This window comes from Lepisosteus platostomus, chromosome 8 (genome assembly GCF_059453375.1).
Source record: "Lepisosteus platostomus isolate fLepPlt1 chromosome 8, fLepPlt1.hap1, whole genome shotgun sequence".
In the NCBI taxonomy this organism is placed as follows: Eukaryota; Metazoa; Chordata; class Actinopteri; order Semionotiformes; family Lepisosteidae; genus Lepisosteus; species Lepisosteus platostomus.
The window spans coordinates 42,111,567-42,131,938 of NC_142618.1; the positions used below are offsets into that span (position 1 = coordinate 42,111,567).

General features: G+C 39.4%; 1 protein-coding gene across 15 annotated transcripts in view; it reads left to right on the plus strand.

The window, feature by feature from the left end:
• Positions 1 to 20,372, plus strand: part of fam49ba (family with sequence similarity 49 member Ba) — a 67,833-nt gene that overhangs the window by 8,011 nt on the left and 39,450 nt on the right. For 2 of the 15 annotated variants that reach the window (XM_088643493.1, XM_088643494.1), the window contains exon 1: positions 4,356 to 4,522. The exons of 8 other annotated variants lie outside the window; for them this stretch is intronic. The gene's annotated coding sequence lies outside the window, so the exon portion shown is untranslated. Of the gene's footprint in view, positions 1 to 4,354; positions 4,523 to 20,372 lie in introns of those variants that run through there. 5 more of the 15 variants (XM_088643488.1, XM_088643491.1, XM_088643481.1 and 2 more) reach the window with 3 other exon arrangements.

A 20,372-nucleotide genomic window follows, 5' to 3' on the forward strand; every position in this document is an offset into this window, starting at 1 on the left:
GTGCCCAGTGAAAGATTGGGATCCCACCCAGGATGTATCCTGCCTTGCACCTGTTGCTTTCTGAGACAGGCTCTGGCTCCCCTCTGACCCTGAAGTGGAAGAAGTGATTAGAAAATTGATGGATTTGCTTGTACTTTGCTAAATCTATCCGTAGGGATGGTATTGACTGGGTGATGCGCTGTATTGGGTTTGCTCCAGATAGAACACTTCACATTAAGCTAAAAGAATTCCAATTTAGTCTGACCTTTCAAAGTCATTGTTGGCCTCATTGTGGCATCCCTAACCAGATTCCTCCTTGCCTGGTTGCTCAGTTTGGAGGAACAGACTAATATAAGCATTGTCTAGATGGTAAGATGTACATTTCACATTCTTTCTTTGTAGTTTTCACTAACATTTAACATCTTTCATCCAGAAGTGTGTTTGGTTTGACATTTAAGTTTTGATTAATAATGTCCACTTAAAAAGGTTTGCATAATTTGTCATTTAAATGGCACGCCATTTAAAGGGAGTGAATAGTTTTGCAAAACGGTGTATGTTCAAGTGGACAGAGTTTATAGGAAGAAGGAAACATGTTTCACATTTATCTGGACGCAACAATGGTATGTCCAAAGTGTTTTAATTTCTCTATGTGGGAGCTGAATAATATCTTTACATTGTATATCAAGAAGCCACAGCAAAGATAGTGTCTTTCAAAACTATGTAGACAATTGCAGTTTTGCTGTTTTCACTTTTGTTTGCTTTAAAGATTGCTCTTACAACACTGAAATATCCATTAATATTTGTTATATGCTCAACCTACTCCACACATTCAAAGCAAAAAAGAATATGAAATTCAAACAGAATAGTTATGATTTATTTATGTAGTGTTCAACCCCTTTTTCTGTGGAAAATGTAAATCAATTTAGGTGCATAAAATGACTTTAAAAAGCCACACATTTAGTTGACTGGCCTCAGTCATTGTACAATATTAGAGATTCACATGTTTTCTGAATAAATACACCTGTCTCTGTATGATCCCTACGTCTGTCAAACAAAGATTCAACCACAAAGACCAAGGAGCTTAAAGAACAACTTTGGGATAAAGTTGTATAAAGACAAGGATCAGGGGGAGGATATAAAACATTTCAAAGGCCCTCAATATCTATAATAATACCCTCTTTGAACATGGTGAAGCCTATTATTTACGTAGAAGCAAAAGACACCTGTCACAGTTTAGATCACACTGTTCATCCAAACTGTTTGAGCTGTATGGAACTGAAAAAAAAAGACATCTTAAATCTCTTCTAGACAAAGAAGCTTTTAAGTGATACTGAGAACATTTCAGAAACACTTTTGTGGCCAGACAAAACACAATTTGAACTTTTTGGTCTAAATGCAAAATCTTATCTTTGAGGCCAACCCATTTGGTGCCTCATTCAGTCAACAGCATTTCTACTGTCAAGCATGGTGATGGCAGCGTTTTATTATTGCTTTGCTTCTCATTGACAAAACTGATGGTAATATAGATGGACCAAAGTACTGGCAAGAAAACCTGCTTCAGACATAAAACTGTCTCAAAAATGCACCTTGCGGTGGGCAGTGATCCAAAGCACACAGGCAAAGCTACACTGGAGTGGCTTAAGAAGAAGAAAGTGGTTCTGATAAAATTTGGACTTCGGTCCTATTGGAAATCCTGTAAAATAACTTGAAAACGGCTGTCCATAAGCAAACCAAAAGCAACTTCTGAAAGGTTGAGCAAATCTAACAAGACAAATTGGAAATAATTGCACCTTGCAGGTGAGCAAAGGTGATGGAGACTTATCCAAATAGACTTCCTGTAGATAATGAGTTCACAGGTCTGAATGCTTATGCAATCAACATATTTCATTTTTTCCCTTTTTAGTTTTTGCGGACCTTTGCTTGAACTCACCTTAACCTTAAATGTTTCAGTTGAAGAAATAAGGTTTTGAATAAACCTTTAAAGTTGAAGACATGTGTATGCGTCATTGTGTAATTTCCCAAAATGGACATCATGGGAAGAGCCTGAATACTTCTGCAAGGCACTGGCATATGGGGACCCACTTTATCCACATCCGAAGGGAAGTGCCCATCGGGGAACATGTAGCAGCCAGGATATACCAGCTATCCAACTACACAACAGATCAGGCAAAGAAGTAAGAAATTGTTTCACCATTTGAATTTAGGGAAAACTTTCATGAGGCCAGATTATATATACCCACATTGGAATGTAGTGAGGATGAGTGGATTAACAACCCTATTCTTTTGAACAGTGTCATGGGATTTTTATTGGACCTCGGTTTAATGTCTCCTCTAAAATACAGGAGCTCTTTTGGTATTGTTTCTTTGCTCACAATTCTGGGGGATTGGTTAGGAAATTGTGGTCTAGAGGGAATGTCCTGGTCCACCTACTGTACTGTACATCACCTGCAGAAGCTACCTGGTTTTCCTTTGGGGTCTTATCACAGAGCTGACCAGGCCCATACTTGACAGAAAATCTTGACATCTCATCAGATGAGGTCTACAAGGCCCCTGTCTGAAGTAGTATTCCGAGTTCACCTTCTGCACCCCTAAGGATTTTATACATTCCTGTATTAAACCTTCGCTTAAACTTCTTCCTTCTGGATTGAAGAGATTTTCTTCCTTTAAAACCAAGTACTGTTTGCTTCCCTGCATTACCATGATGCCGATGCAGAAATATCTATATAAACACCCAGATCCCTTTTGTGACTATACATTTTTATTAACTAAAATTACACACTACAATTCCCACACAGCTAAACATCTTTAAAAAAAAATCTGGGTTTAAATTTTGAAGAGGGATTCTTTTCAACTGTTAAGTCCAGTGCCTAGTTTCAGCCTGAAAAATGTAAAGTCAGGGCATAGATTATAAACCTCACTTAATTTGAGGTGAGGTGTTAGTGGGACCAGCAGGGGGCGCTCACCCTGCGGTCCATGTGGGTCCTAATGCCCCAGTATAGTGACGGGGACACTATACTGTAAACAGGTGCCGTCCTTCGGATGAGACGTAAAACCGAGGTCCTGACTCTCTGTGGTCATTAAAAATCCCAGGTCGTTTCTCGAAAAGAGTAGGGGTGTAACCCCGGCGTCCTGGCCAAATTTCCCATTGGCCCTCACCAATCATGGCCTCCTAATAATCCCCATCTATGAATTGGCTACATTACTCTGCTCTCCTCCCCACTGATAGCTGATGTGTGGTGAGTGTTCTGGCGCACTATGGCTGACATCGCATCATCCAGGTGGATGCTGCACATTGGTGGTGGTAGAGGGGAGTCCCCATTACCTGTAAAGCGCTTTGAGTGGAATGTCCAGAAAAGCGCTATATAAGTGTAAGCAATTATTATTATTATTATTTCCCATTTCCTCATATTATTCTTGGGAATGTCTACATGATTTACAGAAGTGCTTTTTTAACAATTATCTCATTCTTTGCAACATTAAAAACAGATGTAAACTTTAAGTATGTTCCTGCAGGTTGAAAATGTGACCATTAAAGTTTAAAAAATCAATAGCAATAAAGAAAAAACCTTTCATGATGATGAAATGTGAAAAGGCTAGGCCAGCCTGTTGAGATAGATTTTCTACATCATAATGATAATGTTGTTAGATTTATGGCTTTCTCACACAGTTTTGTTTGAGATCTCTATGCAGTTATTTATGTCAAAGCACCAAAACAGAACAAACAAAACAGCATTTTCTAACTGCCTTGTTCACTCAAGAACTTACTGTAGCTGTCTAATCTATTGACATCTCCTCTGATTTTCATACAATATATCTCCCTCTCCAATTTCACACAATCAGCCTATAGTAATTAATAAAAATAATGAAAAAGCAATCAAAAAGTCGGCAGTCATTGACCCTTGATTTGACACAATTCATGTTCCCAAATGTATTCACAAAATAAAATATCAATTTTACTGATGATAAAGGAATTTCAAAACAATTTACCAGTGAAACGATAATTAAAAACCATAATGAATACGTGTGGCGATGTAATTTCTTGTGATTTCTGTCGTTGCGGGCTGTATTGTGTCCGTTGAGGCGACATGAGGGTCACTAATGCAGCCATTAACACATTTTAGGCTGCCTACACCTGTTAAACGCTTTTGGTTAGATCCTTTTATAGGTAATGCTGGATCTTGCCAAATTGTTAATTAACCTTATATTTTAATTATTTTTACGCCAAATGCATGCCTTTCGAAACTGCACGATACAGCAGCGTAGTGTAATGTACTGTACTTTAAATCGAAGGATAGTAAGATTCGTCGTGAACATCCTCAGTTCCTGTAGCTGAATCTAATCGACGATAGGACCCAGAGGAAAACCAGTGTGTGTGTGAGAGTGAGTGCGAGGCGCTGGTGTTGAAGGTGGAAGTATCTTGGTTCACGTACTGGTATTTAAAAAAGGAAGAACCTTCTGTGTAAAATTACAATTAACCTAGTTCGATTTAAATTGAAATACCTCCGGCTATGTAATCCAAGGATTCATCCACGTATTGCTTAAGGTAAGAATGGAGCAACCCATCGTTAATCGTTTGCAGTTTTGCATTTTATTTCGGTTTTTGTGTCAGGTTGGGTTAACCCAGCGGAGCATGGGACTAGAGTGTGTGGCTTAGCCAAGGGAGGTGCCTGAAGTCTGGGGCACATGTAATAGAAATCCGTGCGATTTCGGTTTCTCGTGACATTTTCGCAGTGATACAGTGTAACTTGTCCAAAGGCAGAGCGATTGGAAGAGAAATTGTTAGCTCTAGCCCGTATGTCTCTTGTATTGTGCTGCATTGTATTTTTTCCTCATGGGAAGCTGTTAGTTTTGGAATTAATGTTCGTAATGTCTGTAGTAGGGTGAAAGTAGAGACATAGTTTTAAAAATAATACAAACATCTAGATTGTGTTGTCTAGTAAATTCACTAGAAACTGCTAGGTAAATCAGTACGCATTATAGAAATTCCGGATTCGCCTGGTGGGTTAATATATAATTCTATTTTCTTAATGAAATCGACACAGCAATATGCAATCCTTGGACAATGCTTTTAAGTTCTTAAGTTTAATTTCAAAGTTTATTGTATGTCTGTTACCGAGACCATCAAAATTACAAGTAAACACAACAGACCAACGCCAGAGCTACTAAACTGAACCGCATTAAAATCAATAACTGCCATTTAGCTTTTATCGTAGAATTAATCTCATTTTTAGATTTATTCCTGATTTCGCTCCAAACATTTAATATTTTCTTTCTGGTAACTGAAATAACAGAAACAGATCCAATTTTATAAACCACACTTCACTAGATACAGTACATATTTTAAATCAATAAGGAAAACGCTTAAGTTATTAAGCCAAATGCCCATACATTTCAGGATAACCTGAAAGGTGTGAGTTGATGGTTATAACTTGCGGGATATGAACTTCACTGTACAGTGATCATGCAGTATATTTCACGGCACTAAAGAATGTTTTGAGTGTACTTGAAATCTAGGCTTTGGTAACCATTTGTTATTTTTAAAGAGCCACGTGTACTGTATAGAGTGGTTATAAAGCCCTACTATTTTGTACAATCTTAACATTGGAGGTGGCTTTCTTTCCTTCTGTATTATTAACTTTCCTTTGTGCTCTGCCCTCAGGATCTTTTTTTCCCTCTGTACTGTTCTATCTCATAATAATAATGTTCTAAGTATCCATATAGAAAAGTTCTTTATATTATAGATTTAAACTCTTTAAATTGACTTTTTTTTTAAGAAAAAAGGTAGAAAATAAGAGGAGTGATTTTTTTTTTGTGTGTGTACTGATCTGAACTCTTTTAGTACTGTTCAGACATCTGAACAGTATAGGCCTGTTTGCATGTTAAAGCATGTGAATCTTGTGATTCAAGGAATGTGTGCGTAAAAAGCATGTAAAAGACATGGTCCGGCTCTTTTGTTTTGCCTGGGTGTAATAAGGGTTTTGTAGAAATCTTGGTTTTTACACTGTTGCTCTTTCCTTCCCAGAAGGGAGTGCACTGTAACAGAGCTGTGATAAGAATATCTTGTCTGTTAAGGCCTTACTTAAGTCTTGTGAGGGATATCACTCCCTTTCTTGTACTGTTCAATTCCTTTTGTACTTGCTGCTTTTTCCTTGTAAGCTTATAGAGATTTTAGGTGATTTAATCAGATTGCCTTGGTCCTGTTTCGCAAGTGATTCAAGTATGGATTTAGTTGTGCATTTAAGTTTAGGTTTTGCATTTTTTTTATCTTCCTGGGTGATGCCTTTTATTTCCTAAAAAGATATCCAAAACGGCCATAGTGACCTTGTGTGAACTATCAAAGTTTTTTTTTAAACGAGATCACTGAATTATAGTTAGGGCTTCTTCTATTTGTATTTAATAAGGTCTTCTATTCTTGAACTTTTCAGTGCAGTCAGAAGTATGTCCTACCATAAATTTGCTTCGATTTATTGCAGGTTGTGGCACTCAGAGCTTGCTGTGAAATTTGGGCTGGGAGACCAGTAATGAAGGACAGCCTAAAATGGCCGTGTGGGATTGGAAATGGGACATTACACGGTGTCTGCCACAGATAGCCAAGGGTGTTCATCCATCAGTCACTTTGTTCTCATAATGTTGTGTATACTATGTCAATGTCGTCACCTTTTTCCTGTTACAGTTCTTCATTTCTCACTCAGTCCATATCCTGTTGTGTATGCTTTTTGTGGCTCTTTGTTGTCGTTTCTGCATAGTTTATCACTTACCTTGCTGCAGTACAGGGATTGTCTTTTCACCTGACTTTAAAGATTTCTCAAAGCTGAATACGAATTCAAACTGTGTGTGAGGTGCAGGATTCAAGGAGCTGTGTTTTTCTGTGCAGTGCCTTGTCTGTCCCAGTTTTCTGTGCCGTGGAAGCTCTGCGCAGAAGCTGTCTTTCTGGGTGTTAAAAATGAGAAGTTGCATTCAACGGACGAGTAACAAACAGCCGCAATAATGGCACTTAACACAAATGCAGAAATTACGAACTAGTGAGAAATGAAATAGCAGGACAGTTCAAGTGGCAGAAACTAAATTAAGCTTGGTCATATTTACCCAGCCGGTTTGGATTAGTCAGTTACACCTCTACATCTCATCTTAAAGCTCCCTATAACCTCATATACATATATTTATATACCCTCATATTCCTCAGATAATGAGGAAGGGCAGGTTCCTCTGAACTGCCCACCCCTTTGTCATTCTGCATTTGAGGTACTTCACGAGGTTCTGGCACACCAGGAGGAGTGACGTGTTCTTTGCTGATGCCCTTGCAATCCTGCAGGTGCCCAGGAAGTCTCGGTGGATGTTACTTAACCAGGAGCTTAGAGCCTTTGAGGACTAATCCCAAACCTATTAATGGTGGTATCCCAGTATAACAGGACATGACTATAGGCCTCCCATAAATCATCAGTTTATTAGGACCTGGAACAAATGAATGTTTTTAAGCAATGTGGCAAGTCATTTATCAAAACTGGAGTGTACGATTCCTATGCTTAAATCGGGGGTGGCTTAATTCCTGGTGCTGGAAGGTTTGTTTTATTTGCTGGTTTTCAGTCCAGCTCCGCTCTTCTTGAGTTAAACCAACTGGTGATTGGCATAGCTCGACCAATTTAACACCTTCGAGCTCTTCTGATGCTCCTGCTTTGAAGACAGCTTGAAAACCTGTGGATCAGGAGTCTCATTACTGAAGGGCCTAGTGTCTTCTGGTTTGTCTCTCCCACATTCTCAGTTATGCATATGTTATTTAATTTGCTGCATAATTCTAAAACATGTGAGCAGGCTCTGAGATGAGTTATAGGGAGCTGTTGTTTTAAATGACGTGGGTGTCGTGGGTAATCTAACATAAAAGACTTGTATGTGTCTAATTTAGAAAACAGTTATGTCAGTTGTTTAACTGACTACTCGGGTCAGAACTAGGAGATGTGGCACACATGCAGAATGTGTGTTTAAACCCTTGCTGTAGACGCACTGGTCTTCCAGGCACCAGAAGTGCCCTTTCTCTGGCTTGTATCAAATAAGCTGCTATAGTGGACAAGTGTTCTGTGTCTTCAGTATCAGATCAGTAACTTCTGTCACCCAGTTCTGGTTTAAAGTGCATCGGATTGTTCTGTAGTGAGTGTAGGGATGGTACAGGTGGTGTAGCAACCACAGCTACTGCTGGCTGGGCTATAGCAGTGTTAATTACCTCTCTGCAAGAGCAGGAATGAGGGCCACAAAAGCTGAGAATGCTGGCTGGCACACTGCTTTCAGTTACTTCTTAATAATGGGATTTTTTTTTTTTTGGAGTCTCATGATGTCTGTGATGTAATCCAGCTTTGTTCATTTCAGGGAATGTGAAATCAGTATTCTGATTGCAGGACAATTCTTTTGTACAACAAATTATCATTACAAAATACCTCTCGGGGACTATCAATGTACCACTTTGAAAACAAATCCCTCGTCAGGAATTCCTGTGTGCTGTATGCAATCCTGCAGCTCTTTAAATGATATTTGTTCTTCGTGAGGCACATTATTGCTCTCTATGTGTTTAATTCACCTATAGAAATGTTCTTTTAAAATTTGACCAAGTCTTATTTATTATATAGTATAACACTGGGCAAACACTGAAATTCAGAATCTAACTTTCAGCACCAAAATGTGAAATACAGAGGGGTTAGAAGTCTGAATGTTTAAAGTGACTTGGGAGCATGAATCGTTGTATTTTTGTGCCTGATTAAGAGCCACAGTATTTACTTTATGTATTGTTTCAAAGTTACAGTTAAAAACTTTATTTTTCTATCCTTCTAGAACTTAGTCCTAAAATTTGTATCAGCTAATGATCCGAGTTCTGTGCTAGCTCTTTACACTGCAGGTTTCAAGTACAGTGAACACCATCGTCTGTAGGAATCCATTGTGTAGCTGTTCCTGTTACCCCACACTCTTCAGGTGGAGTCTATGGGCAGTGTCCAGCACTGTCATTTGGCATATTTGTCAATAAGAACAAGTAATAGGTTTATTCCGTGCTGAAAAGAGAAGAAAGGAAACACAATGTTTCAGCTGTGGAGCCATCACACCCGAAGAAGGCTCCACAGCCGAAACGTTGAGTTTCCTTTCTTCTCTTTTCAGCATGGAATAAACCTTTACTTGTTCCCTTGCAGCCTACGCATGCTGACTCAGCATCTGACATAACTATATTGATCAATATTTCATTGTAAAGAAAATAGTGGCTTTGCGCACTTCCAGAGCTTCAGGTGTAGTCTCTGCTTGCAAGCAGCCTTCAGGTTATGTGGCTTTTGGCTGTGTATAATGTTGCCAGTCTGGGGCGGGGGTGTTGAGTCGGCTGCATTGTAAAGGCTGCTGGCCTTTAGGTTCAGGTTTCCCATTAAGTCTGATGACTCTCCGGGGAAAGATGACGGCCAAAAACTCTTAACGGATGACTGGCTTTGGAGTCACAGTATGAAATTGCACTATAAAAGTGCCTGTGTTAATTTTTTCTGCACGTCCTTGCCAAAATGAGCAATCCTGTCGCTTTTGTTGTGCGTTTTTAGAAGGCCGAAAGGGTATATTCCACACCTGCCTCTGCTGTGGTTCCACTGTAATAGTTTTTTATTGCATTACATTTTGATTAAAATGACAGCTGCAGTTGAGGGAAGCAGCTCTCCTCTTATATTGACGGGGAAGACAAGTATTGGTAAAATATTACCAGTACTTGTCAGGGAAATGAAAGTATGTGTGACTGAAACCAATCTACTCATGTCTTAACTATCCTTTTTTACTTTAATTGTTTTCTTAATTGTCCTGTTTGGTGGTGGTGGAGTGACAGGGTCATTTTGCAATGCCTTTTACTTAAAGAAAAAGTGCAGTATTTTGTCATTTTCACATTTTCAATAAGCACTTATGCAATTCAGGGTCACAGTGTCCTGGAACCTTTTCCAGCAAGCAACAGGCACACCTCAGACAGGGCACTAGTAGTCCATTGCAGGGCACACAGAGACACAAACATGCTCACACTTGCACCAAGGACACTTTTGTGCTCTTGGTGGAAACCCACAGGAAGCTGGGGATAACATACAACCTCCTTGCAGACAGCACCCCAGGAACTGAACCCAGGGCCCTGGTGTTGCGAGGCACCAATGCTATCCACTGCGCCCCTGTGCTGCCTGTTTTTCTTCCTATAAAAGCAGATTGTTAAAATCTTTTGCATAATGTTATCCGAATCATGGTACACCCCAGCCCTTCTCCCTCATTTCATATATTCACATCTATTTCCTGCTTCACAAGAGCAGATATTGTGAGGAATGTGTGATACTGGGTTGTATGACTGATGATGATGTTTTCCCATTGATGATGATGGGCACACCCACTGTAGCATTGACTCTGGTCATCCTTTGCCATTCAGGCCCAATTCACTCATGAGAGACTTAAGTGGCCCTTAGAAAGTAATGAGTAAATCACTCTTGTTTAAAGTGTGAAATCTGGATGATGGTATGCATTGAGCTAAATCGATCCAATGCAAGGCGGTCATAGGCTAGTCAGGGTTCTCTGTAACTGATTGCATGAAAACCCTCCCAAGTCTGCTCCAACCCCAAGTTGGCGCATTCCTGATACCCCAAGTTATGTTAATGCAAGAAATGGTGTTGCATGGCTGAAATTCTATCTTGATATGAAAAGGCTGGGCTTTTGTGAAAGGGACAGCAGCATCGTTCCACGTGGAGGTTTAAACTGGAGTGGAATGTCTCTGCCCTTCCAGGTTGAGAATGAAACACACAGGGACTTCATTACGTAGATCTCCAATTTCTCATCCTGTATTGAGAGTTGGGACAGAGTGCGAGATGAAGGTTGTCAGAATAGGATTCCCTTTCTCTTGGATTAGGAGATAGATTGCACTCTTGGCAGGGTATTTTTACTTATGACCCTTCCCCACCGAAGAAAAATCATAATTGCATCATTAATTTGCAGAATTAATTGCATTTAATGCTGTTACTAAACATTTTAACTGTGGTGAAAAAAGCTTAACACCTAACTAGAAGGTTTAAGAACTGGTAAGATGTGGCTTGAGGATTTTTACTATTATTAGTAGTAATATAGCCACTAGTAGAACTTAATACAAAAATGGATGGGTTTGCATTTCTTTAAATAAAAAAACAAACAAAACAATTTGGAGATAAATACAATGTGAGAGAATCTTAAACCTTCCATAAGTGTTGCTGTTACCAAAGTAGTTGTGAGATGAAGCATGTGCTTTTGTGAAAAGGGGTGTTTTGTGGGGAGGGACACATGCATTTCTCTTGCAGTGCAGTCTTGATTTAAACCACCACCTCCAGAAGGGAAGGGCGATTTCCTTCAGTGCTTGAACAGAAGCTGCTCCTGCAGCCTCATACTGTACATTCCTTCCTTACACTCGGCAGAGTGCTCTGGGGCTACTTCTTTGAAGCCGACTCTCAGTGAAAACCACGGCATGCTTGGATTTTGCTTTGGACTCTGTCTTTGTTCTCGCATGGTGTCATTGGTCTGTCAGCTGAAGCCCGTTGCCAAGAGCTCGCAGCTCCTGTTTCACGAGGTGATGGCCACTGTGCCAGAGCAACCGATGACAAACGAGTCTGTTCCGCAGGCTCAAGTGGTTTTGACACATCGTCTCCTATCGGGGTCTCAACGATTAACTTGTGTGCATGACAAAACTTGAACACTACAGGAGGACGTGTGTCACGAGCTGGAACTTTAGAATTCATCAGTACAGCAAGTCCAACATTTAATTTACATGGGACTTTACATTTTTTTAGTAAAGACTTAATTCCATTAAAATTCTGCCCAGCTTTTTCCAGACTTGCAGAGATTTGCTGCTGCAGAACACCAAAGTAGGACATAAATACAACCTCTGGGCACAGCTTTTCGAATGTAGGAGCAGTAAGGGTGGCGTCCAATTTCTTTGTTAGTTGGCCCTGCAGGTTATTGCTTTTTTTTGTTTTTAGAGTGCCTGGTTGTGCAAATACCTGAGTGTGCATGTTGCTGCAAGTAATAGGAAAAGGCATTTTGGGGAAATATTTCTTTGCTAAAACTGGGCATTGGTACACTATTGCACAAACATTGTAACTTCCCAGGGCAGAGTGGTCTCAAAATTTGCCCTGATTGTCATTTCATCTGCATTGTGTCCTTTATTCTTTAATTTGTGGAAAGCAGTATAAAAGTAAAGAGCATCTGGAGGTCTGTGGCCTCTGTGGGATTAGTGTGTGCAGCTGTGAAGCTTTAGAGTCCCTTCAAGTTATTACTAAGGATAACCTGGTTAATTTCCTTTGAATCTGTACTGACTTTTTTCATTTTGTTCAGGATCTTCCTAGTACAACAGTAATTTCCATGAGCTGTTAAAGACTTTAAGGAAAAAAAAAAATAATTTAATCTTTTTTTTAAGAAAAGTGATTCAAAGGAAACCAACCAATCAACTTCCTGGCATTAACGGTCTTTTAGGAGGTTTCAAAAGCTTTGCTATTAAAAATGTTTGATCATTAGAGTTTCATTGTTGTTGCAGCAAGTATGATGGTTGTATTGTAGCGATCACCAGCTTAGATCCAAAGATTGTTGCATGAAGATGTCTGGAAGGCTAAGCATTTCATCCAAATACATGAGAATGGTTAATTTATTAGTCTTTATGGGTGCCAGAGATTGTAAATTTGCGGGAAATTAGGAAAAGTCTAGACATTTTTTGTTTGGTACTCTTTGACCATGAATCTTCTGGTCAGGTTGACATTTGTTTCTGTCAAGTGCCTTGAAGGTATTATATAAGAGAATTTGTATTTACTGGACCGCAGGAGAAGTTCTGAGCTATCTCCTTGCTACTCCACCCATATGCAACAGAAACAGTTCATCTAATGGAAGAGCTTTCAAGTCAACTGTGAAATTGACAATTTGTGTACCACCTGAAAACAACAAGGCAAATTTAGCTACTTTTTAGTTCACTCATGGACTCAAATAAGCAGCAGGGATTTCAGCTGGAGTAAATAACTAGTAGACACTGGGCTCTAGATGACCCTGACTAGGAAGATGTTTTTCGATGTAGAGGAAAGCATGTTTTTTCTTGGGATGGGGATATTTTATTAAACTGTGTGCTATCATTCGTACCATCATAAGAGTGTGGCAAAGAAAAAAACTATAGCACAAAAGGAGATATTTTCTGCCCAGCTTGGTGTTGTTATATCAGTAAGAAGGTTAATTTCTCACTGAACACTGGTCATGCTCTTTTTTGTCGCACAATTAGTTTAGTAGAGTGTCAGTCTCCTATTAAAAAGCTACTGACTTCCCCACACTCATCTACCCAGAATGTAGAAACTCGAGAAAGAGAGGGAGTATGAAACAGTGTGATTTGAATATAATATGTGGTAAGATCAAACAGAATCAATGGCAAAATAAGTGATTTCTGTCTCTTATAAAACTGGCATTTGCTCATCTCTTCAGACCTCAGATGACAAAACCAATTTTAAGCACACACGTTATTCAGCAGCTTTTGTCAAGAGAATTGATGCTCCTGCCTTATCTCTGAAGGGGCAGCTTTGCTGGGATTGTATCCAATTTTTGAAGAATTTTTGGGCAGATCTGCTTCAATCTACTTGTGTATAAATGGGGAAGATTTATTTAGTTCCTACATCTCTGCACTTACAAAACCAGATTTCCAGCTTTACAGACAGTGAGGGAAACATGCAAAACTCTTCCTTTGCATAGTGTACTATAAATAACTGCAGAATTTGATTGAGCTCCATTTTAATGATCAGGAATGTTGAGGTTAGAATATAATTGCTTTTGGAGAAATTCTGTGCATCTTTACAGTTGTTTCTTTCAGCAGGGTGTCTTTATACAATTTTTTATACTGTATTGTTTTAAGGGACAGTCTGTTTGGTTTAAGGCATAATCAAGTACCATACTAGGGTTTCCATGCTGGTGCTAGGCTTTCCTTTTGCCGTTTACTGTCAACTGGTAGTTTTGTAACATTGATTTCTATTTTTCCCTAATTTACATTGCTGTTTGCATGAGTGTAAACACCGGGATTTTTTAAAAGAAAAATGTTTATTCATTTTACTTGTGTGAAGCAAGGTTGTTTTCTTCTAATGTGTAAAATAAATTAGCTTGCCCTTGAGACTTGTAGTGCCGAATTGATATTCGATGGCTGAAGAATAACAATAGACAGAAACTGTGACCTAGGATGTTTTATTATTTCTGAAATGCAGAAAACAATAATTGCATGAGATAGGCAACTCGAAAGGGTGTCGGAGCAATCTAGTGCATTATCGATGATCTCAACAGCAGCTGAAACGGTTTGTTGTAGCTTCTGAATTGTTTTTACAACAGGAAGTTCATTCATTTTAAGAAACACAAGCTTCTTCCTGTGGCACAAACAGTTTTGGCTAGCTTAATGTAGCACCCTGCCCCCACTGAATTTAATGGGTTGGCCGTGGTCGTCATGCTGTCATGTGCAGTCTTTATAGGACTTTGTAGGTTTTAAATTCTGCTTTCTCAAGCAGAACATTGAAGACTACACAAGAGAGTGGTCAGTGCTCTGGGCTGAGCCATGTTTAGGCCTGCTAAGCAAGAAAAATAACCTATGGTTTTGCTGCATTTCAGGTTTGGTTTTTCAGTCCCCAAAGGTGTATCGCATGTCATGCACAATAACTTTGAAAGCTTTTGAAAGCTTGTGCTCCAATAAGAATCTTGGTTTTAGAATACTTATAGTACAAGACAGATCACTTTTTTTTTAATCGCAATATTTGTGCTTGACGGGAGTCTAGGCTGTCAAAAGCTTAAGTGGAATGAATAAATGAGGTGAGTGGATTGACTGATTAATTTTGCAAATGAGATGGAGATTGGGGAGTGTTTACAAATGAACAATCTGTAAATTCCTAGGTATGCTTTTCACCGGGCTGATCAATCTTGAAGCGTTTTTAAATCAAGATCTTTTCAACATTCACACCATGACTGTGATTAGGATTTTATTGGTGTCCAGGACACTTCCTTTTTTGCCTGCTTTTTGCAGGACTTAATTCGGAGGTTTGCCCTTTTGGTAGCCTTTTGTTTTTACTGGGGTTCCGCATCTGAATTTTGCAGACTTTGTTTTTGTAAGCCAAAAATAACACCAAGACGCACAGGGAGGAAGTGAGATACTGCTTAATCTAATCCAAAATATAGCCTGTTTCTTCCAAGACCATTTTGGTGTTTGCTCTTCAAAGCGACAGGTTCCCCTTTTCATCGGGCTCCTGATGGTGAGGGTAAATCGAGGCTGTCTGATTTTGAAAAATGCAAATGTTGCCGCATCTACTTTAGGCAGATTTGGTGCTTCTACAATGTCCCAGTCCCCCTCTTTTCAGTTTACTCCTATATGCACAAAGTTCAACAGAATAAAATGCCTCCCTGCCAGATGCAGCAGACATCTTGTGTACATTAGCTGAAGTCCAGTAGCCTTTCTTCTGCGCATGATTTTAACCCGCAATACTGCAATGTGCCACATTATGACTCATTTGACTTTCTGCAGAAAACATTATATATACCTTAGTGTGAGTCGGTCGGTAAGGCTTGTAACATTTGTTACTGTCTTTGAAATAACTGAAACAATTAGAACCCCTGTTTTTTTAACCACGGATGAGTTAAATTGTGCATTTGTATTCAAGTTGCATGTGCCTTTGGACTTCTTTAATTTCTCATTTTCTCACATATGGTTTTATATCTTGTACCTGCAGTATGTGCTAATTTCATATTCATTCTGGACGCCACGATTTACTTTTGAACTACATACTGCATTTCCTAAAATCTGTGCTCGTATTAAGTAAAACGCCTCAGCAGCACTTTCTTAATCGCTGGGTCTTGGAGCAGGTTTTATTTTTTTCATTAGTAGAGTTGAGTTCAAACAAGTCTGCTTTTTTAGAAATGTTTCATTAATCCAGCACTTTTGTCTGCCATTTTAAGCATACATGCATGTCTTTTGTTTTGCCAATCATTTTGTCTTCATCTACTGCATCTAGTCTCCTTTTTGCATTCCCAGGCAGCAGTTTTTTTCTTTAGATAGCCCACGTAAAAGGCCAGGAAACCATCTCTTAAGTACAGCTTTCCAGGAATTTGTAATGCAGCTTAGCATGACCGAAAAGTACACCCTGCGTGATTTGAAAGCTTTATGCTGCACTGCACATTGTAAGTATTTCACAGTATCTCAGTGCAGTGATTTCTATAGAAATGTAAGCATTGCCCGAACTCGAGGACTTTTAAGTCTTGGCAGCTTTAAATGTGAAATACCACATACACCAATGAACACTGTCCTATAGGACATTTGGTTCAGTCTTTCCTGGAAATGCAGAATGATACCTTAGTAGTTTAGCTAATTGTGGCAAAGTGAGGTCACACACAAATTGAAGAGTATTAGTACACGAAGAGAGGTATGTTTTGTACATAAGTCAGAATTGTTCAGTACACTGCAGTTTACGGTTATAGACATTAATATTGATGATCCATATCTTCCACGTAACATCTTCACTGACTTTCTTAGTGAAGTTACGTTTAAAAAAAATTGTGAATTTCGTGGTATTGGTTGCGGGGTGCCAATATAGAATGTAATTTACCTAGTTTATGTTGATGCCTTAGTAGGCTGGCACAGTGACACAGTGGTTAGCACTGCTGCCTCACAACACTGGTGTTCCGGGCTCCTGAGGGTGCTGTCTGTGTGGAGTTTGTATGTTCTTCTCGTGTTCTCAGGGAGTGGTGGAAAATACTGGTAGGTTAATTGTCATCTGGCAAGACTGGCCCTGGTGTATGTGTGTTTGTGTCTGTGTGATCTGTGATGGACTGGCGTCCTGTATCAGGATGTATCCTGCCTTGTGCCTTTTGCTTGTTGGGACAGGCTCCAGTTCCCCCATGACCCTGTATTGGCTAAAAAGTTTAGAAAATGGATGGATGATGAAGCTTTAACAGTAATCCAAGGCACATGGTATTATTATAAACAGACAGCAGATAGACTATTCCTGAGCTTGTGTAAGAGATCCCTGCTCTGGAAGAGTGAGTTCAGTTCCCTGTCGCCATATTGAAAATTTAAAAAAATGGACTGACACTGTGGGTCGTTCCGTGACATTAGTGAGGTCTTTGACATGGTTCCCCATTGTCATAGGATCTTTGTGTGTTTTGCTGACTCGAATCAGGGGTTTCCGACTAAAATGGTCTAATTATTTAACTGTGTAAGTGTAAGACTTGTAGCTTGGCTCTGAGGTGTTTTATACACAACTGTACATTTTAATGAAGCAAGTGTTTTGAGGAACCAACTGTAAAAGGCCTTAAGTAACATAATGTATTATGTCTAAGTAGAATCTTAGGTTTAACTGCTGGTTATTCCTCCAATCAGAGTAGTCAGAGATTAGGCCCTTCAGGAAGTAGCTTTGACATCCCTAGACTAAATGATCTAAAAGTAAAAACTACCACACAGGAAATCTTATAGTAGCCTGACATCACCTTATTGTGTTGTTGCAAAATGTTAAAATTGTCTGTTCTCTCACAGAACATTTTCTTTAGTTCATGAAAATGGACCAAGCACTGATGTACTGTACTACAGTCCCTGCGTTTCTATATTCTTAAAAAGGATTCATTTGTAACCTCATCCAGAATTAATTTTAAAACAGCTCTTACCCCCCTCCCGCATAGGTACACATCAAGACCTCTCAGCAGTTATAGTGCTGACGGTGCAAGCCCTGTTCTTTAACCTTGGGAGGATATGTCCATCTTGATCCAGTTAGGGTCGTGGTTCTTGTGAATTCGGTACCATGCTGTTTCCCTTCTGCTGCTTAGGAAGCTCTAAAGCACAGGGAGGCTGTAAAAAACACGACATTTTGCCAGAAAGCTGCATTTGAAGAAAAGAAGGGAGGTGAATATGTGGGGAGTAGAGTAAAAAAAGAGAACTCCAGGGAAAGCCAGAGTCAAAGGAGCAGGAAATTAAGGGCTTAAGCCTAAATGCTGGGCGTCTAGGATCAAAATACAGGAGATAAACGCTACCATGTAAGCACGTGATCGTGATGCATTTCAATTCTCATGGCTAATAGACTGAAGGCAAGGAATACAACATTAGTGGACACAACAGTTTTGAGTGATGTGAAAGATGAAAGAGGTGGAGGTATAGCACTATTCATCCAAAAGAGCATTGAGGTGCAAGGGCCTAAATGATTCAAGTGTCTCAGAAAATATCGGTCAGTTTGAAAAATTATTTAAAAAGCATAGCGTGCCACAGACCATAAAATTCAGATGTAATTCAATTCTGATGCAGCCATACGTAATAAAATTAAGAATGTCTGTTAAGGTAAAATAGTTTTCATGGGAGATGTTTAAATTTTCCTCCCTTGGATTGGGGAAAAACTAATAGCGGTATCTGCTGTACAAATGATAGCTACGACTTGTGAGTGCACCTTAGAGGGAACGTCTGTGTTGATTAAGTCCTTAGAAACAATGAAGATATAATGAGGAAAACAGAAGCAAAAGAACCAATTAGGCAAAGAAATTATAATATTGTATGAAGCACAGAACAGATTCATCCCATGAGTATGTAAATCAAAGACTGAAAAGCAGTGGCCTAGATAAAAGAAATATCAGGAGAAGGAAAACAGTGGAAAAAATTAAGATAGATCTCAGGGCCTTGATAGTAGTCTACCATTTTTTCTTAAAGAGATGTTGCATATAGACCATTAACAAAACACTGAATGACCAAAGTCAATCAAAACGAGGATAATACCCATTGACTCAAAAATGGATAAGGTAGTGCCCACCTGTGACCACACCAATCACCTGTATAAGCAAAACAATTAGAAATAAACTAGATCATCAATATGCCAGTAAAGATCTAGCGGATAGGATGTATGGATTTGAATATGGTATCTCTTCGTGCCCCTCATTGCTTTTGCTTGCTCTAACATGAACCAGAGGTCATTTACTACAGGGGAGAGAACAGGGAAGCACCTTTTTGCACAACTGTTGTTGAAGACGGGGACAAACTACCCAGCCGCATTGTCAAAGCTTTTTCTTTCAAGAAACAGATGGGTGATATCGTCTTTTTTTGAGACCTTTCTAATATTCTTAAATGCGTGGGACCTCTGTTGTGTGAATCCACCTATTAGCAGTGCAGATGCCCCTTTTTATGAGTCAAAGGCAGGTTTTTTGCTGTGTTATATTGAAATCAACTAGTCACAGCGACATACCAAGATAGGAGGGGTTTGTTTCGCAATAAGAAGACCATGACACAACAATTTCTCCAGCAAGCAAGAAGTTCACTTGGCTTTTCTGAATTGCAGACAGATGCTTTTTAACCAAGTAGTGATGCTGTTTGAGGAAAAGCTTCTGTCTTGACTATTCTGCCAATGTATCAAAATCTATATGCTGATCTTTTTGTGCATGTGTAAATAACTGGCAAATTGTATCTTGCATCAGCCAAGGCTACTTTTTGTGGACAGAATGTGATCCTGGAATGCTCTGGAATAGGTTGTTTAAGCCTGCTGGGTTTCTCCTTCCTGCTCCTTGTTGTACTGTAGGCAGTGCGCCGCTACAGAACAACACTGGACGCTTCTCTTCCAGAACCCCTCCCCGCAGACACTGACCACAAACATGACTGCTTTTGCAACCTGACCTAATTCATATCCCTCTGTTTTTAGTTTCCAGTGTACTTAATGTGAATAATAATAAAATGAACTTCATTTTATGTAGCACCTTAAATATGCTTCTCAAAATGCTTTAAAGAAAGGTAAAAGAAAACATAAACAACAGTTCACACAGATAGGCTATAACAAAATTAGGACAAATAATAGTTAGAAATACAGTAGAAGAAGTTGCAAGGAGCAGACCCAGAGCCAATTAAATCCCTTTCTAAATAAAGAAATTTTGAGTCTGGAATTGAACGTGCTCAGGGTAAGTAACTCTGATATCTTTGGGGATAGGATTATAGAGCTTTGGGGCATAGCAAGAGAAGGCCATGCCACTCAGGATGTTACAAGAGCTTGGAGGACAGCTAGGAGACATACTAAGGTGCCAAGCCATGTAGAGTCTTATAGCTGAGCATGACAATTTTGAAGAAGACATGAAACCTGATAGGAAGCCAGTGCAAGGACTCCAGGACAGGAGTAATATGAACACTTGCATGCAACCTGGTCAGTATTCTGACTGCTGAATTCTGGACATACTGAAGTTTGCTTTGCGTGGATTTACATATCCTGGCGAGTATGGCATTGTAGTTCTAGATTATATATTATAGAAAAGACAAATGTGTTTCTGCTACAGTCAGATAATATAGGACATACTCTGGCTATACAGTGCCTTGCGAAAGTATTCGGCCCCCTTGAACTTTTCAACCTTTTGCCACATTTCAGGCTTCAAACATAAAGATATAAATT